Below are 17,282 nucleotides of genomic sequence, written 5' to 3'. Positions count from 1 at the left end.
CCGAAAGTTTCACCACGCAGGCATCCATTATGCATAAGTCTAAGCAGTGGGTAGTCTGTAGACTGTTTGACTGCAGGAGGCATAACAATCCCTGACTCGCCCCTAACCTGACATGTACTTACATGCGCTTCTCAGGAATATTCGCTGATACTTCCATAGAGAGCTTGGATTTTGCCCCACTATTAAGTTTGCCAACTGTGATTGGATGTATTCTTGGAGGTTTCTTCATATGACTTGCCCCTACGCTCCAGTCAACGCATCCATCCATGTGACACAGTGTTTTCCTACCCAATGGGAAAGCAAAAAGACTCATTACATAAATGCTTGTATTGATGATGCTTGACTGTCAGCCAGCCTTTCCCCCCCACAACCATTTTCAATACTTTTTATGTCTGGTAAGGAGAAATGTTCAAAGAAATATTTTTTAAAAGCTATATTTTTTAATGTCCCTATGATTTTTCTCCAGGGTTGCACATTGCAGTGTCCTGGAGGCACCAGGTCAATCCTGGAGGGTTGGCAACCCTAGTCAACGTCAGCAGCAGCTGCTCCATCATTTGCTTGCTTAGCAGCGTAAGAAATGGGAGCTGGAGGCCATTTGGCTTTTCAAGCCCAGCTCTTCCATTTAATACAACCATGGCTGACCTCAAATCCAGTTTCCTGCACTATGCCAATATCCCTTAATTCCCTGTGTTTCAATTAGTTTGCCTCTCATCTTTATAAATTCCACTGATTATAAACCTAGTCTACTTAATCTGCCCTTATAGAACAATCCCCTCATCCCAGGAACCAACCTAGTGAACCCTCGTTGCACTCCCTCTAGGGCAAGTATGCCCTTCTTTAGGCAAGGAGACCAAAACTGCACACATACATGCACTTTTCCAAGAAGGGGCAGCACTGGATAACCACTAGCAATGGGAACCCTGGCAGATGGTTTCACTCCATCCCTAAGGGGCACAGACTCTAATTGCAGTGTCTGTTCCCGTTCCGGTTTGGATCAGGCAAATCAGGACAGACCAAGGGTGTGGGATATTCGGTCTGCGTAGCTGAGCACAGCACTAGACAAAAACATTTACCTGCTAGACCATTGAGTGAACTGTAGCGCAAAGTCGTAAAGCAATGAAAATGTTTATATACAGCACATTATGGGTACATCAAGATAGTCTGAGTTAGATAACAAGTATTTAGTGCTAATAGTTATCAACGTAGATCCTTAAAAGCTCGGCTGGGAGCACAGGGAGAATTCATGCCACCAGGGCTGCCTGCATCTTCACTTGATTCTGTATCGAGCTGCAGCAGGCACTTCCCCCTCAGATTCCTTATTATATTGTACTCTTAGGAGTTGTTTTTCACTATTACTTAGTGTGCCTAATACAGGCTCCTTAATCGGATCCATTGGAGCACTTCCAGTTGAGACCACCTAGAAGGGTTTGTTTCGGTGTTAGAGAGGATGTCCGAGAGCGTAGCTCAAAACCCTGTTTGGCCCCAAGCCCAAGATCGTCAAATGTTCCCTAAATGTTTTTATATTCGAGTATTTTATAAACCTCTATTGTGTATGTTACAGTGCTGCCTTACAAACTTGCAGGTGCTGATGTGAGCAGCCAGTATAATTGGCCCTACTTCAGTAATTCCACACTGGCTGACGGAAACCAGAATAGTGAAAAAAGGGTGTCAAACATTGGCTACAAATTTTTATGTTGAGGACCTGCAGCTGCTATGGAATCAAATGTCCCACAGTACAGACACCCTATAGAAGGAACATGGCAACAGGATTAGGCCATTTAATGCTTATTCTGTCATCAATGAGATCATGGTTGCCCCATAGCCCTAGATACCTTAGATCAACAGAAGTCTATCAATCTCGGATTTAAAATTAACAATTGGCCAGAATCAACAGTTTTTTCAGAGAAGCATATCAAGTTCCTACCGCCCTTTATGTGTAAAGTGTTTCTTCACCACTCCTGAAATCCAGGGTGTGAAGGGATTTAAACATGCGGGTAAGAAACTTAAATATGAGGAATTGAGGGAATAAGAGTCCAGCCCGGTGAAGATTACAAAATGTTTAGCATTAGGACTGCACTGAAACTCAGGAGGAGCATGCAGACCTCCCCCATTTTCTAATCTTGTCTTTTGCCAATGGTGGTATCATGTCCATTGTCTGCACTCTTCATTCCCTATAACCTTCTCCTGCCCCTGCAACACCAAACTTCCTGGTCCTCTGGCCATGGGCGTTTTTACCTCCCCCACCCTGGCCCCACACCTCCCTTTGCTCTACCATTGGCATCCATCCCTACAGCCACCTGGGTCCCCCATTCTCAAACCCCTCATTTCAACCTCTTTGTAAAATTATCTTTGATAGTGCTCCTGCAAAGTGCCTTGGGACATTTTCGTAGGTTAAAGCTGGTTTATAAATGCAAGTTGTTGTTCCAAGGAGACCACCTTCAGTACTTGGGTGCACACATTGCTGAGTTTGCACTAGTTTCCCCTGAATCACTGGTGTTTCTCGTATTTTTAAGAGTACAGTTTTGCAGCTGTAACTGTTGGCCACTGATCGATATTTTAAATGTTGCACATTTCTCTGCCGTACAGCTGCTTTTTTTGTTTGTCAGTTTTTGGAGTATTGTGACGGTGGTGATACAAATTTGTGAAAAATGAGTAGACCCAGACTCAAACAAAATAGTTAATAGCCTAAGGGTTTAAGCACAATAAACTGATTGTGGGATAATCTGGGTGATGACCAGGTAAAGATCAAAGAGGACCAGGTAAGTTCCGATTTGGCTGCACCAATCAAATCTATGATATAACTTTATCAAAACATACATCCATTAATGCACATTAAAATTAACTGGTGTACATGGAAGCCAATGTTATTCGATTTCAATGTCTTATATGGATAATAATAGGATAATTATAAGTCAGCTGAAAAATCTATAATTGGGAGATTTTGACAATTTGGACACAATAACACATTCAGCCCCAAGCATGACAAATTCAATTGGCTGAAAAGAATCTGTAAAACCTCATACAGCCAAGGCAGTTCTTATAGTGTTTATATACTTGGGGAGCTATAAATAGAGTATCCAGAAGTTAACTGTTCTATCAAAAACATTTCAGTTAAGTAGTCCATTAAAAATCATTTACTGTTGATAAATGCTGTTGTATTCTGCTTTATTACATGATTAGAATAAACAACTTGTGACCTTCCAACAGCTTAATGTTGGTGCAGCAATCAGCACTGCAATCTTCAAGGGTGAACTAAGGTTCAGTTTATTTACCATCGTTCCAATGAGACATTAAACCAAAACCCTGTTTACTTAATAAGATTCCATGGCACTTTTCAAGAAAAAGTTAGAATCTGTACAAGTTTACATGCAGACCATTCAGCCCAGTGTGGACCTAGCTGGATCTTGGCTAGAGTAATCCCACTGCTTTCTCACTTCCTATCACACTGTATCTTGAGCTGCTTCATCAAGTATTCATCAAATTTTCCCTTATACGATGCAATGGAGCCCTCAACAACTGCCTGTGGGAAACAAAGAATCTATTATAAGGGATGTGATAACTGGACATTTGGAAAAAGATGGTAAAATTGAGTCAACATGGATGTATGAATGGAAAATCAAGTTTGACAAACTTGTTGGAGTTTTTTGAGGATGTTACTTGGAACATAGATAGGAGAACCAGAGGATGTGGCGTATTTGGAGTTTCAAAAGGCTTTTGATAAGGTCCCACACAGGAGGTTAATAAATAAAATTAGAGTGCATGGAATTGGGGGAAATATACTAGTATAGATTGAGAATGGGTTAATATCCAGGAAGCAGAGAGTAGGAATAAACGGATCATTCGACTGGGAGTCGTGTGACAAATAACTCACCTCCTGACTCCCCAAAGCATACCCACCATCTACAAGGCACAAGTTAGCAGTGTGATGGAATACTCCCCACTTGCCTGGATGAGTAAGGCTCCCACAACAGTCAAGAAGCTTGACACAGTCCAGGACAAAGCAGCCCGCTTGATTGGCACCCCATCCACAAGCATTCACTCCCTCCACCACCGACGCACAGTAATAACAGTGCTTACGATCTACAAGATGCACTGCAGGAATTCACCAAGGCTCCTTCGACAGCATCTTCCAAACCCATGACCACTACTATCTAGAAGGATAAGGGCAGCAGATAGATGGGAACACCACCACCTGGAAGTTCTCTTCCAAGTCCGTCACCATCCTGACTTGGAAATATATTGCTGTTCCTTCACTGTCCCTTCCTAACAGCACTGTGGGTGTACCTACACCACATGGACTGCAGCGATTCAAGAAGGCAGCTCACCACCACCTTCTCAAGGGCAATTAGAGATGGGCAATAAATGCTGGCCCAGCCAGTGAAGCCCACATCCCGTGAATGAAAAAAAACTTCTCACAGCTGCAGGCTGTTACTGGTGGGGTACGGTAAGGACCAGTGCTAGGTCCACAGCTATTCACAATCTATATAAATGATTTGAAAGTGGAGACCAATTGTAATATTTCCAAATTTGCTGATGACACCAAACTGGGTGGGAATGTAACTTGTAAAGAGGATGCAAGGAGGCTTCAAGAGGACTTGGACAGGTTAAGTGATGGGCTAGAACATGGCAAATTGAATATAATGTGAATACGTGCGAAGTTATTCACTTTAGCAAAAAAAGCAGAGAATATTTCTTAAATGTTGAGAGGTTAGGAAGTGTGGGTGTCCAAAGGGACTGAGGTGTCCTTGTTCATGAGTCACTAAAAGCTAGCACGCAGGTGCAGCAAATAATTAGGATGGACAGGGGAGGTGGTGGTGTAATGGTATTGTCACTGGACCAGTAATCCAGAGACCCAGGGTAATGCTCTAGGGATCCAGGCTCAAATTTGAATTCAATAAAAAAAAATCTGGAATTAAAAGTCTAATGATAACCATGGAATCATTGTCGATTGTCATAAAAACCCATCTGGTTCACTAGTGTCCTTTAGGGAGGAAAATCTGTCATCTTTACCTCACCTTACATGTGAGTCCAGACCTATGGCAATGGGTTGACTTGTATCTGCCCTCTGAAATGGCCTAGCGAGCCTGGGTGAGGGACTTCAATGCCCATCAGCAAGAGTGGTTTGGTAGCACCACTACAGACCGAGCTGGTCGAGGCCTAAAGGACATAGCTGCTAGGCTGGGTCTGCGGCAGGTTGTGAAGGAAAAACATACTTGACCTCATCCTCACCAATCTGCCTGAGCAGATGCACCTGTCAATGACAGTATCGGTAGGAGTGATCACTGCATAGGTCTTGTGGAGGCCAAGTCCTGTCTTCACATTGAAGATACCCTCCATTGTGTTGTGTGGCACCACCACTGTGCTAAGTGGGATATATTTCAAACAAATCTAGCAACTCAAGACTAGGCATCCATGAGGCGCTGTGGGCCATCAGTAGCAGCCGAATTACTCAACCACAATCTGAAACCTCATGGCCCGGCATATCCCCCACTCTACAATTACCTCCAAGCCAGAAGATCAACCCTGGTTCAATGAAGAGTGCAGAAGAGCAGGCCAGGAGCAGCACCAGGCAGTCCTAAAAATGAGGTGTCAACCTGGTGAAGCTACAACTCAGGACTACTCACGTGCAAAACAGCATAAGCAGCATGCGACAGACAGAGCTAAGCGATTCCACAACCAATGGATCAGATGGAGTCCTGCCGCACCCAGTCGTGAATAGTGATGGATAATTAAACAACTCACTGGAGGAGGAGGCTCCACAAATATCCCCATCCTCAATGATGGGGGAGCCCAGCACATCAGTGCAAAAGATAAAGTCGAAGCATTTGCAACAATCTTCAACCAGAAGTGCGATGTGAACGATCCATCTCAGCCTCCTCCAGAGATCCCCAGCATCACAGATGCCAGTCTTCAGCCAATTCGTTTCACTCCATGTGATATCAAGATATGGCTGAAGGCACTGGAAACTGCAAAGGCTATGGGCCTTGACAATATTCCGGCAATAATATTGAAGACTTGTGCTCCAGAACTTGCTGCGCCCCTAGGCAAGCTGCTCCAGTACAGCTACAAAACTGACATCTACCCGGCAATGTGGAAAATTGCCCAGGTATGTCCTGTACACAAAAAGCAGCACAAATCCAACCCAGCGAATTGCCATCCCATCAGTCTACTCCATCATCAGTAAAGTGATGAAAGGGGTCATCAACAGTTCTATCAAGCAGCATTTGCTTCGCAATAACCTGCTCACTGACGCTCAGTTTGAGTTCCGCCAGGGCCACTCAGCTCCAGGCCTCATTACGGCTTTGGTTCAAACATGGACAAAAGAGCTGAATTCCAGAGGTGAGGTGAGAGTGACTGCCCTTGACATCAAGGTAGCATTTGACCAAGTGTGGCATCAAGGAGCCCAAGCAAAACTTGAGTCAATGAGAATTAGAGGGAAAACTCTCCACTGGTTGGAGTCATACCTAGCATAAAGGAAGATGGTTGTGGTTGTTGGAGGTCAATCATCTCAGTTCCAGCACATCACTGCAGGAGTTCCTCAGGGTAGTGTCCTCGGCCCAACCATCTTCAGCTGCTTCATCAATGATCTTCCTTCCATCATAAGGTCAGAAGTGGGGATGTTCACTGATGATTGCACAATGTTTAGCACCATTTGCAACTCCTGAGTTACTGAAGTAGTCCATTTCCAAATGCAGCAAGGCCTGGACAACATCCAGGCTTGGGCAAGTAGCATTTGTGCCACACAAGTGCCAGGCAATGACCATCTCCAACAAGACAGAATCCAACTGTGTCATTCAATGGCATTACCATTATTGAATGCCCCATTATCAACATCCTGGGGGTTAACATTGACTGGAAACTGAACTGGACTAGCCTGTTCCTATGGTCCAACAACACTATACAAACAACTTTCTGCTTATCTGTATCCTTGCTTGCGACTGACAAGTTTAAGTTGATGACCTTTGTCACTTACTCCCAACCAGAGGAAATAGTGGTTCCTTATTCACGCTATTAAAATTCTGCATAATTTAAAAAAAATCCATTAAATTATCTAGATAAAAGCAAGATACTGTGGATGCTGGAAATCTGAAACAAAAACAGAAAGTGCTGGATAAACTCAGCAGGTCTGACAGCATCTGTGGAGAGAGAAACAGAGTTAACGTTTCGAGTCTGTATCGCCCTTCTTCAGAGTCAAAGCCCCTTCTTTAGCTCTGAAGGAAGGTCATACTGACTCGAAACGTCAACTTTGTTTCTCTCTCCACAGGTGCTGTCAGACCTGCTGAGTTTATCTAGCACTTTCTGTTTCTGTTCCATTAAATCACCTGTTATTCTTCTAGGCTCCAGAGGCAATGCTCCTGGTATCTTAAATCATTTCCCATAACAAGTTTCCAATCCCTGACGTCACCTTGCTGGATCTGTGCTGACTTTAATGCCCTTTCTACACTGCACACACTGCTCGAGCTGCGACCTATATAGTTGATGTCATTGCTCTTATTAATTGTTGGGCCCTGTAAAATCGACATGTGGGACGGAAAGGACAAAAACTAGAGGATGCTTCAAATTTGTCCCTCCTCGAGCAGAATATGGAGCATAATGTGGGAGAAGTGACTGTGCAGAAGCCTCCCTAGCTTCTGCCTTGGAACCAAGGGTACAGCTTCCACTGTAGTCTGGTTTTATAAGTCCTTCTGAGTTCATTAGCAGTCTGATTTCATTTTGCAACAGCTCTGCTGTATTGTGAAATTAAACCCAGCTCCAAACCCCCTTGGCCATACATAACTGCGCACAGACTGAATCTGTAATCATTGTCTCATTCAACTGGATACAGATTTTACCAAGTGCAGTTGGTATTATTACTGTAATGCATCTCCAAAATGGAGAAAAAAACATGCACAAGGAGGCTCTGCAGCCCGCACTCCAGCTTAAACCAAATTTTTTTATAGTGCATGTTTAAAAATAACTTAATAATCCTCATGCTGTAAAAACACTGAAGTGCTGGATCCGGAAATTCTTTCTCCCCAGGGCTTTTTCCATCGTCCTGAAGCTTACTGCTGTGCTATGTCCATAACTATTTATTTGCCAAGACCCTGACAGCACCATCTATGTGAATCTGTATCACTTTCCCTCACCCTTTCACTAGTTTATTCTTAGATGTTTCTTCGTGTTGCAGTGTGTAAAGTATGAATAAATCGCCACCAAGTGCTATGCTGGACATACCGGATTCATTTCGTGTGAAATGTTCTCTGGTGACTTTGCAATGGCCCAGATTTTACAGTAGTAATGACTGTGGAACTGTCAGAGTACGCCTCTGAAACTGACAGGAGGTTTTGGAGTCCGCACATGCACAATTAAACACGGAAACTTAAAAATTACTGTATGGGATAGCCCAATCCCCAACTTTATAAAACTTATCTAACTAATTGAGAATTTAATGAGCTCAAACTGACAACATATGACCTATGGACTTTAATACAAAATGCAGAATGCAGTAAGCCTTTCACTTCTATTTTGTAAATTAAGGAGACCTGCATTTTGCAATGTATTGTAATTATTTGTAGGCTGAAATGATCATAATTGTGCAATCCTTTTATTGTTTTATACCTTATTTTGATGATTGTCAATAACTATGTCATGAATTATAATTACTAGTTTTATTTGTATCATCATCACAATTTAGCACTTGCCACCATAATGATTTTTCAACAAACCAAACCGAAAACCTGATTGAACACCTCTCCATAGGCCCTGCTTTTGGAGTCCCTGCAATCAAATTGAAATCCTGGAAACGCTCTGTTATTCTGTAGTGGGGCCTCTGGCAGCAGGTGGCGATGGTGAGGGTGGGGGAGAGCACCAAGGGGAACTGGTCGGCCCCTGTGGGCCCCTGCCTGCAGGGAGCAGTAACTTTGACAAGCTGAGGGGCAGAGCCAGATGCCATGAGGGAGGAAGAAAGCAGCAAGGACAAGTTCAGGACTTGTGAGCGTGGGGAGCCGATGCCATGAAGAGAGCAATTTGAAGCCCCTGAGGCTGGCTAAGAGCCAAGAACAGAAATAGGTGACCTAGACAGGCTGACTGGTGGCACCCCGGAGTGTGAGAGACCTCATGGGAAGAGGGAAGAGTAGGGCGGCAGCCGTGAGCTGGTGCAGCAGTTCAAGACTGGTGAGTCACTACATCGAGGAGCTGAGGTCACGAATAGGGCAGAGATCTGGAACATTGGCCATGAATATTCTCTGCAAATAGTTTGCTTCTTGAAGTTAAGCTTTCCCTTGAGAGCTTATACAGCTGTGATGCCAGTGGAATAAACGAAACTTGTTTTCTAACCATCGTGCAGTGCGTGTGCTTGAATTTCCCATTCCAATTCTATTAGTCTCACTGTAAAAACCCTTGAAAAAGTTACACCTTATTGGATGAAGTGTAACTGGGTTTTAATGGTGCACTAAGCTTATAATTACTGCTAAACAGCCTGGCTGTCCCTGAAACACTAATTTCATGTTTATGGAATGTCAATTTTTTCCATTATGTTAAAAATGGTCCACATATTTAAATTTTAAAAAATGTTTATGATTTTTGGACTTCCAGTTTATTCCTGTCTATGTTCTACTTGTTTATTTCTCTCTCCGTAAGTTGAATAAAAAGTGAAGAATAATCAGTGCATTTCACTTCATGGTTTGTGGTCTGTGGGAATACGTCAATGTGATTGGTTGTTTGCCTTGCTTGATGGTGTTGCTGTTCTTGGATGCCTGGAGATCCCCCTGTCTTGGCACCAGATCCAAATGCATACCAGGAAAGCGGAAATCCATGCCAGAGATATTAGATTATTTTGGGCATCTTTCTTCAAGGTCAGCAGTGAGTGTCGGCACAGTGCCACTGAAATACAGGCCGTTATTGCATAATGTTTTGTGCCATCTGCATCAGTTAATTTTCTTTAATATAAGAATAGATTCAGAAGATGGTTAAATCCTTTCCTGTGCTGCTTTAAATATAATTAAGTAATTAAATGCACTCAATGTTTTTTTTTCCATTCTTTCTATCATTTCCGGCAATGAACAACAATAAAACTTAGAAGTTTTCTTTGGGCTGCATTTTCCCCCCTTTGAGGGGGTTGTGTGGGAGCGGGCGATGAGCAGACAGGTTCCCAATTGGCACCCCCCGGTTGGGGGCGCACCTCCCTTTTACCAATTAAGGTCTGCCCAGCGTGACGTCTGCCCGGAAGCGCTGTCCGCTCCCTGTGCGGGCGGGGGGGGAGGGATTCCCTGAGGCGGGAATCTGCTCTTTTGCGTATGCGCTCGAAAAGGTGCCCAGATCTCCCTGAGGCAAAGCGCTGCCTCGGGGAGATCGGCTCAAGATTCAAAAGTTCATCGAAGGCAGAAAAAAATACTCCTGACGTATCCCCTCACGTGACAGTGTCACATGAGCTGGGACATGTCGATTCCTTTTATTTAAACATTTTATACACATTTTAAAACCCCTCATGAAACCTCATCCCACCCGTGAATTGTGGTTTCATGATTTTTCTAAAGGCCACCAGGGCTCCTGGCCTGCCCGCCAACCTTGAGGTTGGATGGACAGGTCCATTACTCATTTTAATTACTTTTTCAATGGCCTTAATAGGCGGTTGACAGGACTCGGCTGCGCGCCCGCCGGACTGAGAGTCTAAATGACGTGGGGTGATGTCAGGACGCACGCCCGATGTCACCCCGCGTCATTTTACGCGTTGGCGAGTGGGCCCCACCCCTGCTCGCTGACCCGGAGAAAGCTGCCCTTCATTATTCTTTCATGGATGTCAGTGTCGCTGGCAAGGCCAGCAATTGTTGCCCAATCCTAACTTCCCTTGGACTGAGTGGCTTGCTAGGCCATTTAAGAGTGAACCACATTGCTGTGGGTCTGGAGTCATATGTAGGCCAGACCGGGTAAGGATGGCAGATTTCTTCCCCTAAAGGACCTTAGTGACCCAAGCGTATTTTTAGGCCAATCGATGATAGTTTCATGGTCACCATTACTGAGACTAGGTTTTAATTTCAGAATTTTATTAATTAATAGAATCTAAATTCCACCAACAGCCTTGGTGGGATTTTAACCCATCCCCCCCACCTTGGGCCTATGGATTACTCGTTCAGTGACATTACCACTACACTGCCATCTTCTTTTTTATTTTAGATATGTTTTATTTTATGTATGTTAACTTCACATTAAGTTCAGGTGCAGCAGATCATCAAATCCACACGTTGTTCATGAGTTCGGCTTTGGACTTTTTAAGATCTCGGGCTGAATAACACTGTGTGTTTTGGTGGGTGGGACTCGTACCCGGAAGTGGGTGGATTGTAGATTCCTGCCCCCCCCTGCCATCGCTGGACACTGTATAAAACAGCAATAAGCCCATTAGTGGCTGCAGAGCGGGTTTTAAACCTGTGATATCGGTGGTTTCTCCTTCGCCTGCCCAACCCGAGCTGGAAGGCTGGATGTCCAGCGACCCTAATCATTTAAAGGGTCAGCTGGCATGGGGCAGTGACCCTGTGATCTTGTAATGTTCAAATGCACAAGGAAGCGTTTGTTTTCTGAAAGATTATCAGACATTGTTTGAGGTAAGTGTTATTATTCTGAAAAGTGTGTTAACTTCTGCAGAGGCTTTGAGTGAACTGTTGTTGCCAGTGAACACAGATGGAAGTCAGTCTGATCAGGCACGTGTTTGTTAAGGTCTGAAAATTGAGCAGCTGCTTCGTTCATAGGTGCCGAGGTGAGGAGAGAGCCAGGGAAGAAGGGCCAGAACCACCCCACTCCCTCTGCGCCTTCCTCCAGGCTGTGTCCACCAGGCGTGAGGCCCTGATGCCAGCTGACAGGAAGAGGAGACCTCCCTCTATAACCCGAGCAACTCGGGAGGAGCTGGCCGCGGAGGTCAGCCCTGTGGGGGCCATGTCTCGTAACTGGAGGCAATGCAGGAAGAGGCTAAATGACCCCTTGAGATAAATTGAATTTGAATAATGTGGGCAGGCTCTCGATCTCTAGGCCTGCCTGCCACCTGCATAATGTTTGGGCATGATGACATTGGGAACGTGACCTGATATCATGACGCATGATAATATGTCGGCACAGGCCTGTTTTTACCACGTATCATTCTGCCCCATATGTCAGGGTATGTTTGTACTAACTTACCATCTGTGGCATTGCTCAATAGCAGTCTAGGGCCTAGGGTACCTTTTAGTGTTTAGCTTTTAAGACGGAGTTTTGCTTAACTGGACCTGTCCCTCAAAAGCCACAGCTCAAGTACTCGTCATAGGGACATGGTCCAAGTAAGTTCTGAAGTTCAGTAGAGGCTAAGTCTTGAGGGAAAAACTTAGTAACCTGAAATCCTTGGCTCCTGTCCTAAGGAAGAGGCCTGGTTGTCAAGGTCAGAGAGAAAAAAAAATCAGGTGGAAATAACTTTTTACTTTTGGCACTTTGAATTCTGAAGTGTGATATCTAAAGGGTATTGGACACATGCTAGATTCGAATTCTATGTACACACCAGTGGATCTCCTGTTGTGTTACTCACCCTGTCACTTTAATGCTAAGTTATGCATAATATATTATCACAGCAACTGATTTATGGTAATTTTATACATACATTTGCATTTTTATTATGGAAGCATTGGTATTTTCAGATTGAAATTATGTGATTACACCCATATTTTTCTATCCTTCATTATTATTATGCTTGTTTACTTATGTATTCATTTCTGTCTAAAGTGCAAGATACATAGGAAATGGAAGGGAAGATGTTCAAGATTCTAGGCAGCTGGAGACATAGGGCGCTGGGATTTCTTCCTGTAGCAAATAATTAACGGACTGTGAGCCTGTTCCTTCTTGTGGGATTGTCAGAAACTCCAAGATAGTTTTGCCATCACTGTCTCTGCAGAATGAGCTAGTAAACAAAATTCATCCTTTGTAGCACTATTACGACATGGTTCAGGAACAAAATTATATCGATGTAAATGATTAAGACAGAGTGAACAGAAAAGGGAACTTGACCCTCCATCTTAATCCAATTCCTTTCACACGCCATACAACCCACTCTTCCGTGGACTCTATCTCAGCTGCTTAACCTTCTGAAACGATGGGCCGAATGGCCTCCTTCTGCACCGTAACGATTCTGTGATCCTGTGAAAGAATACTCTATAAAATACTGGTCTTGTATGGCATCCGTACTATGGCGAGTATACAGCAGTCTCCAACTTGCAGTGTTTTCCAGGAGATCAGCTCCTAGTTCAAAGTTGGGTCCTCAGCAATAGTGAATGAAGTAAGTACGGATCACAGGCAGCTCCTCCCACCCCCCTCCCCACCATTGATGGTGGTTTTGCAACTGTCAGGCTTAAAATGGCCAGTCCCCTAGCCATGGTGGTCATTTAGGCCTAAGCATCATGACAAGCCTGGGTAGTGTGTTCCTGTTGTCTGTGGCCATACCACACACTTTGAGGGAAACCGTTTACTGCTCTTGGGATTGCAGAGTCACAGCTGCAGCACTAGCTGCAGTTGAAGTTCTTGCCATTTGTATTTTTTAAAACATTTAAAAATGTCGGACGTCATGGGTGATAGAATCATTTCATTATCAGGATGATTTTACTACTACTAAACTCAGTCATGTCCAGACATGCAAATCAGTGGGAAAGAGGGACATTATTTTGCAGTTAAAAAAAGGTAAATACCAACACCATTACTCTGCTGAAGTTTCATTCAGATTAAAATAACTAACAAATTGAGCACCATTGATTAGGAAGGACAAATGAAGACCCAGACATTAAAGAGATTTTTAATTATACAATTGAATAGTTCCATGTGGACTTTCAATTACATTCAGTCAAGTGAAATGCTACAGGAAGTATAACTCATGCAAATTGAAAATCTCTATTCGGTTCCATGGGAAATATCACATCAGCTCAGACGTGCATTTCATCTCCCCGTTTCACTCAGCCCCCTGTACATCCTGCATCAGTCCCTGCCCAAGAAGATCGGACTTGAGGACTTGTGTTTGTACAGCACCTTATTGTACCCCCAAGATGCCCTAAAATGCTTTACAGTCAGTGGATACAGCCACTGTCGCTAGGTAGGCAAACAAAGCAGCCAATTTGTGCACAGCACTGAACCCCCATACACCCATCGAATGATTAGATCATCTGCTTTTGGTGCTGTGTGGGGGAGGAATGTTGGCTGAGGCTGCAGGAAATCTTGTCCTTGGTACTCCATCAGCAGGGTGCTGACACATTCCCTTCATCCGATTGTGCAGTTTAGTGCCAAGAGCTGAATTGTTACCTAAGCAAATATTTGACTAGCCTTTACACAAAGCAGTGCCCAATTACCAACCTCAGACAGCACCTCCCAAACCCACGAACACCACCATCTAGAAGCTCAAGAGCAGCAGTTAGATGGGAACACCAGCACCTGGAAGTTCCCCTCCAAGCCACTCACCATCCTGATTTGGAAATATATCGCCGTTCCCTCACTGTTGCTGGGTCAAAATCCTGGAACTCCCATCCTAACAGCACTGTGGTGTACCTACACCATATGGACTGCAGTGGTTCAAGAAGGCAGCTCACCACCACCTTCTCAAGGCCAACTAGGGATGGGCAATAAATGCTGGCCCAGCCATCGATGCCCATATCCTGTGAAAGAATAAAAAAAACCTCTTACACATGCTTTCACGCCATCAAAAGTGTAGAAGTGAAAGTCTGTTTGCCAGTTTTGAAGATTCTAAAGCATCAAAACTTTCTGCAATGTAGGCCGGAAATACCTTTTGACAAATACTTTTTTCAGTTAAACTGTCTAAACTTTTGGAAGCAATAGTTTTTTTCCCTCAAGGAGAGAGTGCTGTTTTCTTTTCCATGCCCAGTATGTGTTGCAGGAATTGCTGCACCTTTTATTTTTAGCTCACGTGTGCAGGAGACTCATCCTTATGAGGAAATAAGTGATGAATGTACATTGCATAACAGCACTGTCCATGAAATTAATGCCTTGTGCTACAGATTGGAAAGTATCAAGTGCAAGGTCAGACTGCTAATTCAAATTGCTTGAGTCAATTCTTCTCTGTTTGATCATCTTTAATCATAGGCATATTTATTTATTGCAAGACAAACCATGGCAGAAAAGTGCGTAGTACAGTTGGTATTGCACAATGCGTCGAGAGTTTTTATAGGCTTCTAAAACGCTCTATAATTTGGATTGATAAAATCAATGTAACCAAATTTGCAAGGCTCCATTGGCAGCAAGCATGAATTGGAGCTTTAAGGTCTGTTTCTTATGTGATAAACAGAGTGAAAATTGCCAAGAGAAGGGCCCTGCTGATTTACTGTGGGGTGTTCCACCCCCACCACCCCACCCACTCCCATTCTATTCCAGAAACAGATGGGGCCTGTAAATACAGGTCAATGGCACAAAGATCCCAGTGCAATCTTCATGTGAATCAGTGCTGCTACCATTGCTTACTCAACCTGTCCACAACTCATGGACAGTGCAGATCAGGAGATAGCCTTTTTCCAGCACTGTTTAAAGTGATCACTAGCTGCAGAACAGAAAGGTGGAAGCAGATCAGATATTCATTTTTACCTTCGTTATTTTGAGAGTTTTAAGACTTAAAGTTTCCTTAATTTCCTAATGTCTTTTACAAAAGGAAATCTGCCGTCCTTTCCTGGCCTGGCCTACATGTGATGCCAGACCCACAGCAATGTGGTTGGCTCTTAAATGCCCTCTGAACAAGGGCAATTCGGGATGGGCAATAAACATTGGCCTAGCCAGCAGCACCCACACATCCCATGAACAAATGGAAAAAACTTCAAACCATTCACCATAGATTCTGTGCATTTGAGTACATATTGAAGAAGGGGTATTGGTCTGCAGTTATTGAGGTTTGTCTTCATTCACTTTCTGAAGATAATCACAATGTACAGTAGACTTATCTTAATGGAAACATCTATGTGATTCTTGATCCAAATGTGTGATTGAATGGTGCAGAAAGAATTGTTAACTGAGTAAAAGTTTCTATTAGCATAAACTCCATTTATTGTCGACTCAATTTAGTAAGTGTACTCATGTAAATTTGTTTGAACATTTATGCAACTAAGGCTAACAAGAAGCAATGAACACACCTGAAAATTTTAAAATTCTCATCCTTGTTATCAATTCCCTTCATGGATCACTTCCCTCCATCTCTCCTGCCTCACAACCTGCCATGATATCAGTATTCCTCTTGAGCATTCCCAATTTTACTCGCTCCACCACTGGTGGCCATTCCTTCAGTCATGTGGGCCCCAAGCTCTGGAATGCCTTCCCCACATTTCTCTGCCTTACTATGCACCCCATGGCTCTTTAATACATTCTATGCCAAGCTATGCCCTAGCACCCACCATCCCCTTCACACCCTCCTTGCCAAGCTATGGCATTTCCGTTCCCATTCACCCACTAGACACTCTGTATCGAGCCAATCCACCCTATTCTGACAATAGGATGTGTTTGGAAAAAATTCCTTTCACTACATCCCAATAAAAGTGTCAAGTCTCATTATGCATTCTTGGCTGAGAAATGTAAGGCTACAAGTTTAAGGCTAGAAGGGTTGTGAGCCATTGGGATTACAATGCTTTTGTGTGTTTGCATGAACTAACCATTTTCAACATATCATCAGTGATTCGTGTTAAGGTGTGGTGGAGAAAATGGCTCTGTACGAATGCTTTGTGCGATTGTGACTCTAAGGCAGCGTGCTGTGCTCCACAACCACCGAAAGCCCTACTGGTTTATTCCCTCTTAGTCATGCTGTTATGCTGTGGCAATGTGCAGATATGAGGGACCTGGTCAAAGCTCAACTGTGTGGGTGCATCCTGATAGATGGGTGGCAAGAGGGAAAGTGGATGGGTTAATGACCATGTGTTCATCATTCGTTCTCTGAGGCAGGGCAGCTAACTACGTTATATCTTTATCAGGTAGTGACACCAAGGTGATGCCATCTCCATGGCTGTGCCTTGCGAATCCACTCCATGACTTCAGTGCTTCGGTACAGCTGTGAATAGACAGCAACAATGACAGCATTTTTCCCCAAGGAAAGCCCATGAGGGGACATCCAGGGATGGCTAACAGCTGGACAGCATTTACAGAGTTCCCACTCACCTGAGAACTCAATGACATCTCCTCCAAAGCTCAGGGACTTTACCACCACCTTCTGGCCTCTCAAATGGGCCTTTCTGAAGGCCAGCTTTTTATCTGTGCCCGAGTCGCCCACCCCGCGCCTGGCCCACCTCCGGCCCCTTCTGAGTTTGCCCACCCTGACTCCC

Source organism: Cetorhinus maximus, chromosome 26 (assembly GCF_964194155.1).
Source record: "Cetorhinus maximus chromosome 26, sCetMax3.hap1.1, whole genome shotgun sequence".
Taxonomy (NCBI): domain Eukaryota; kingdom Metazoa; phylum Chordata; class Chondrichthyes; order Lamniformes; family Cetorhinidae; genus Cetorhinus; species Cetorhinus maximus.
Note: the sequence above shows the minus strand (reverse complement) of the source record.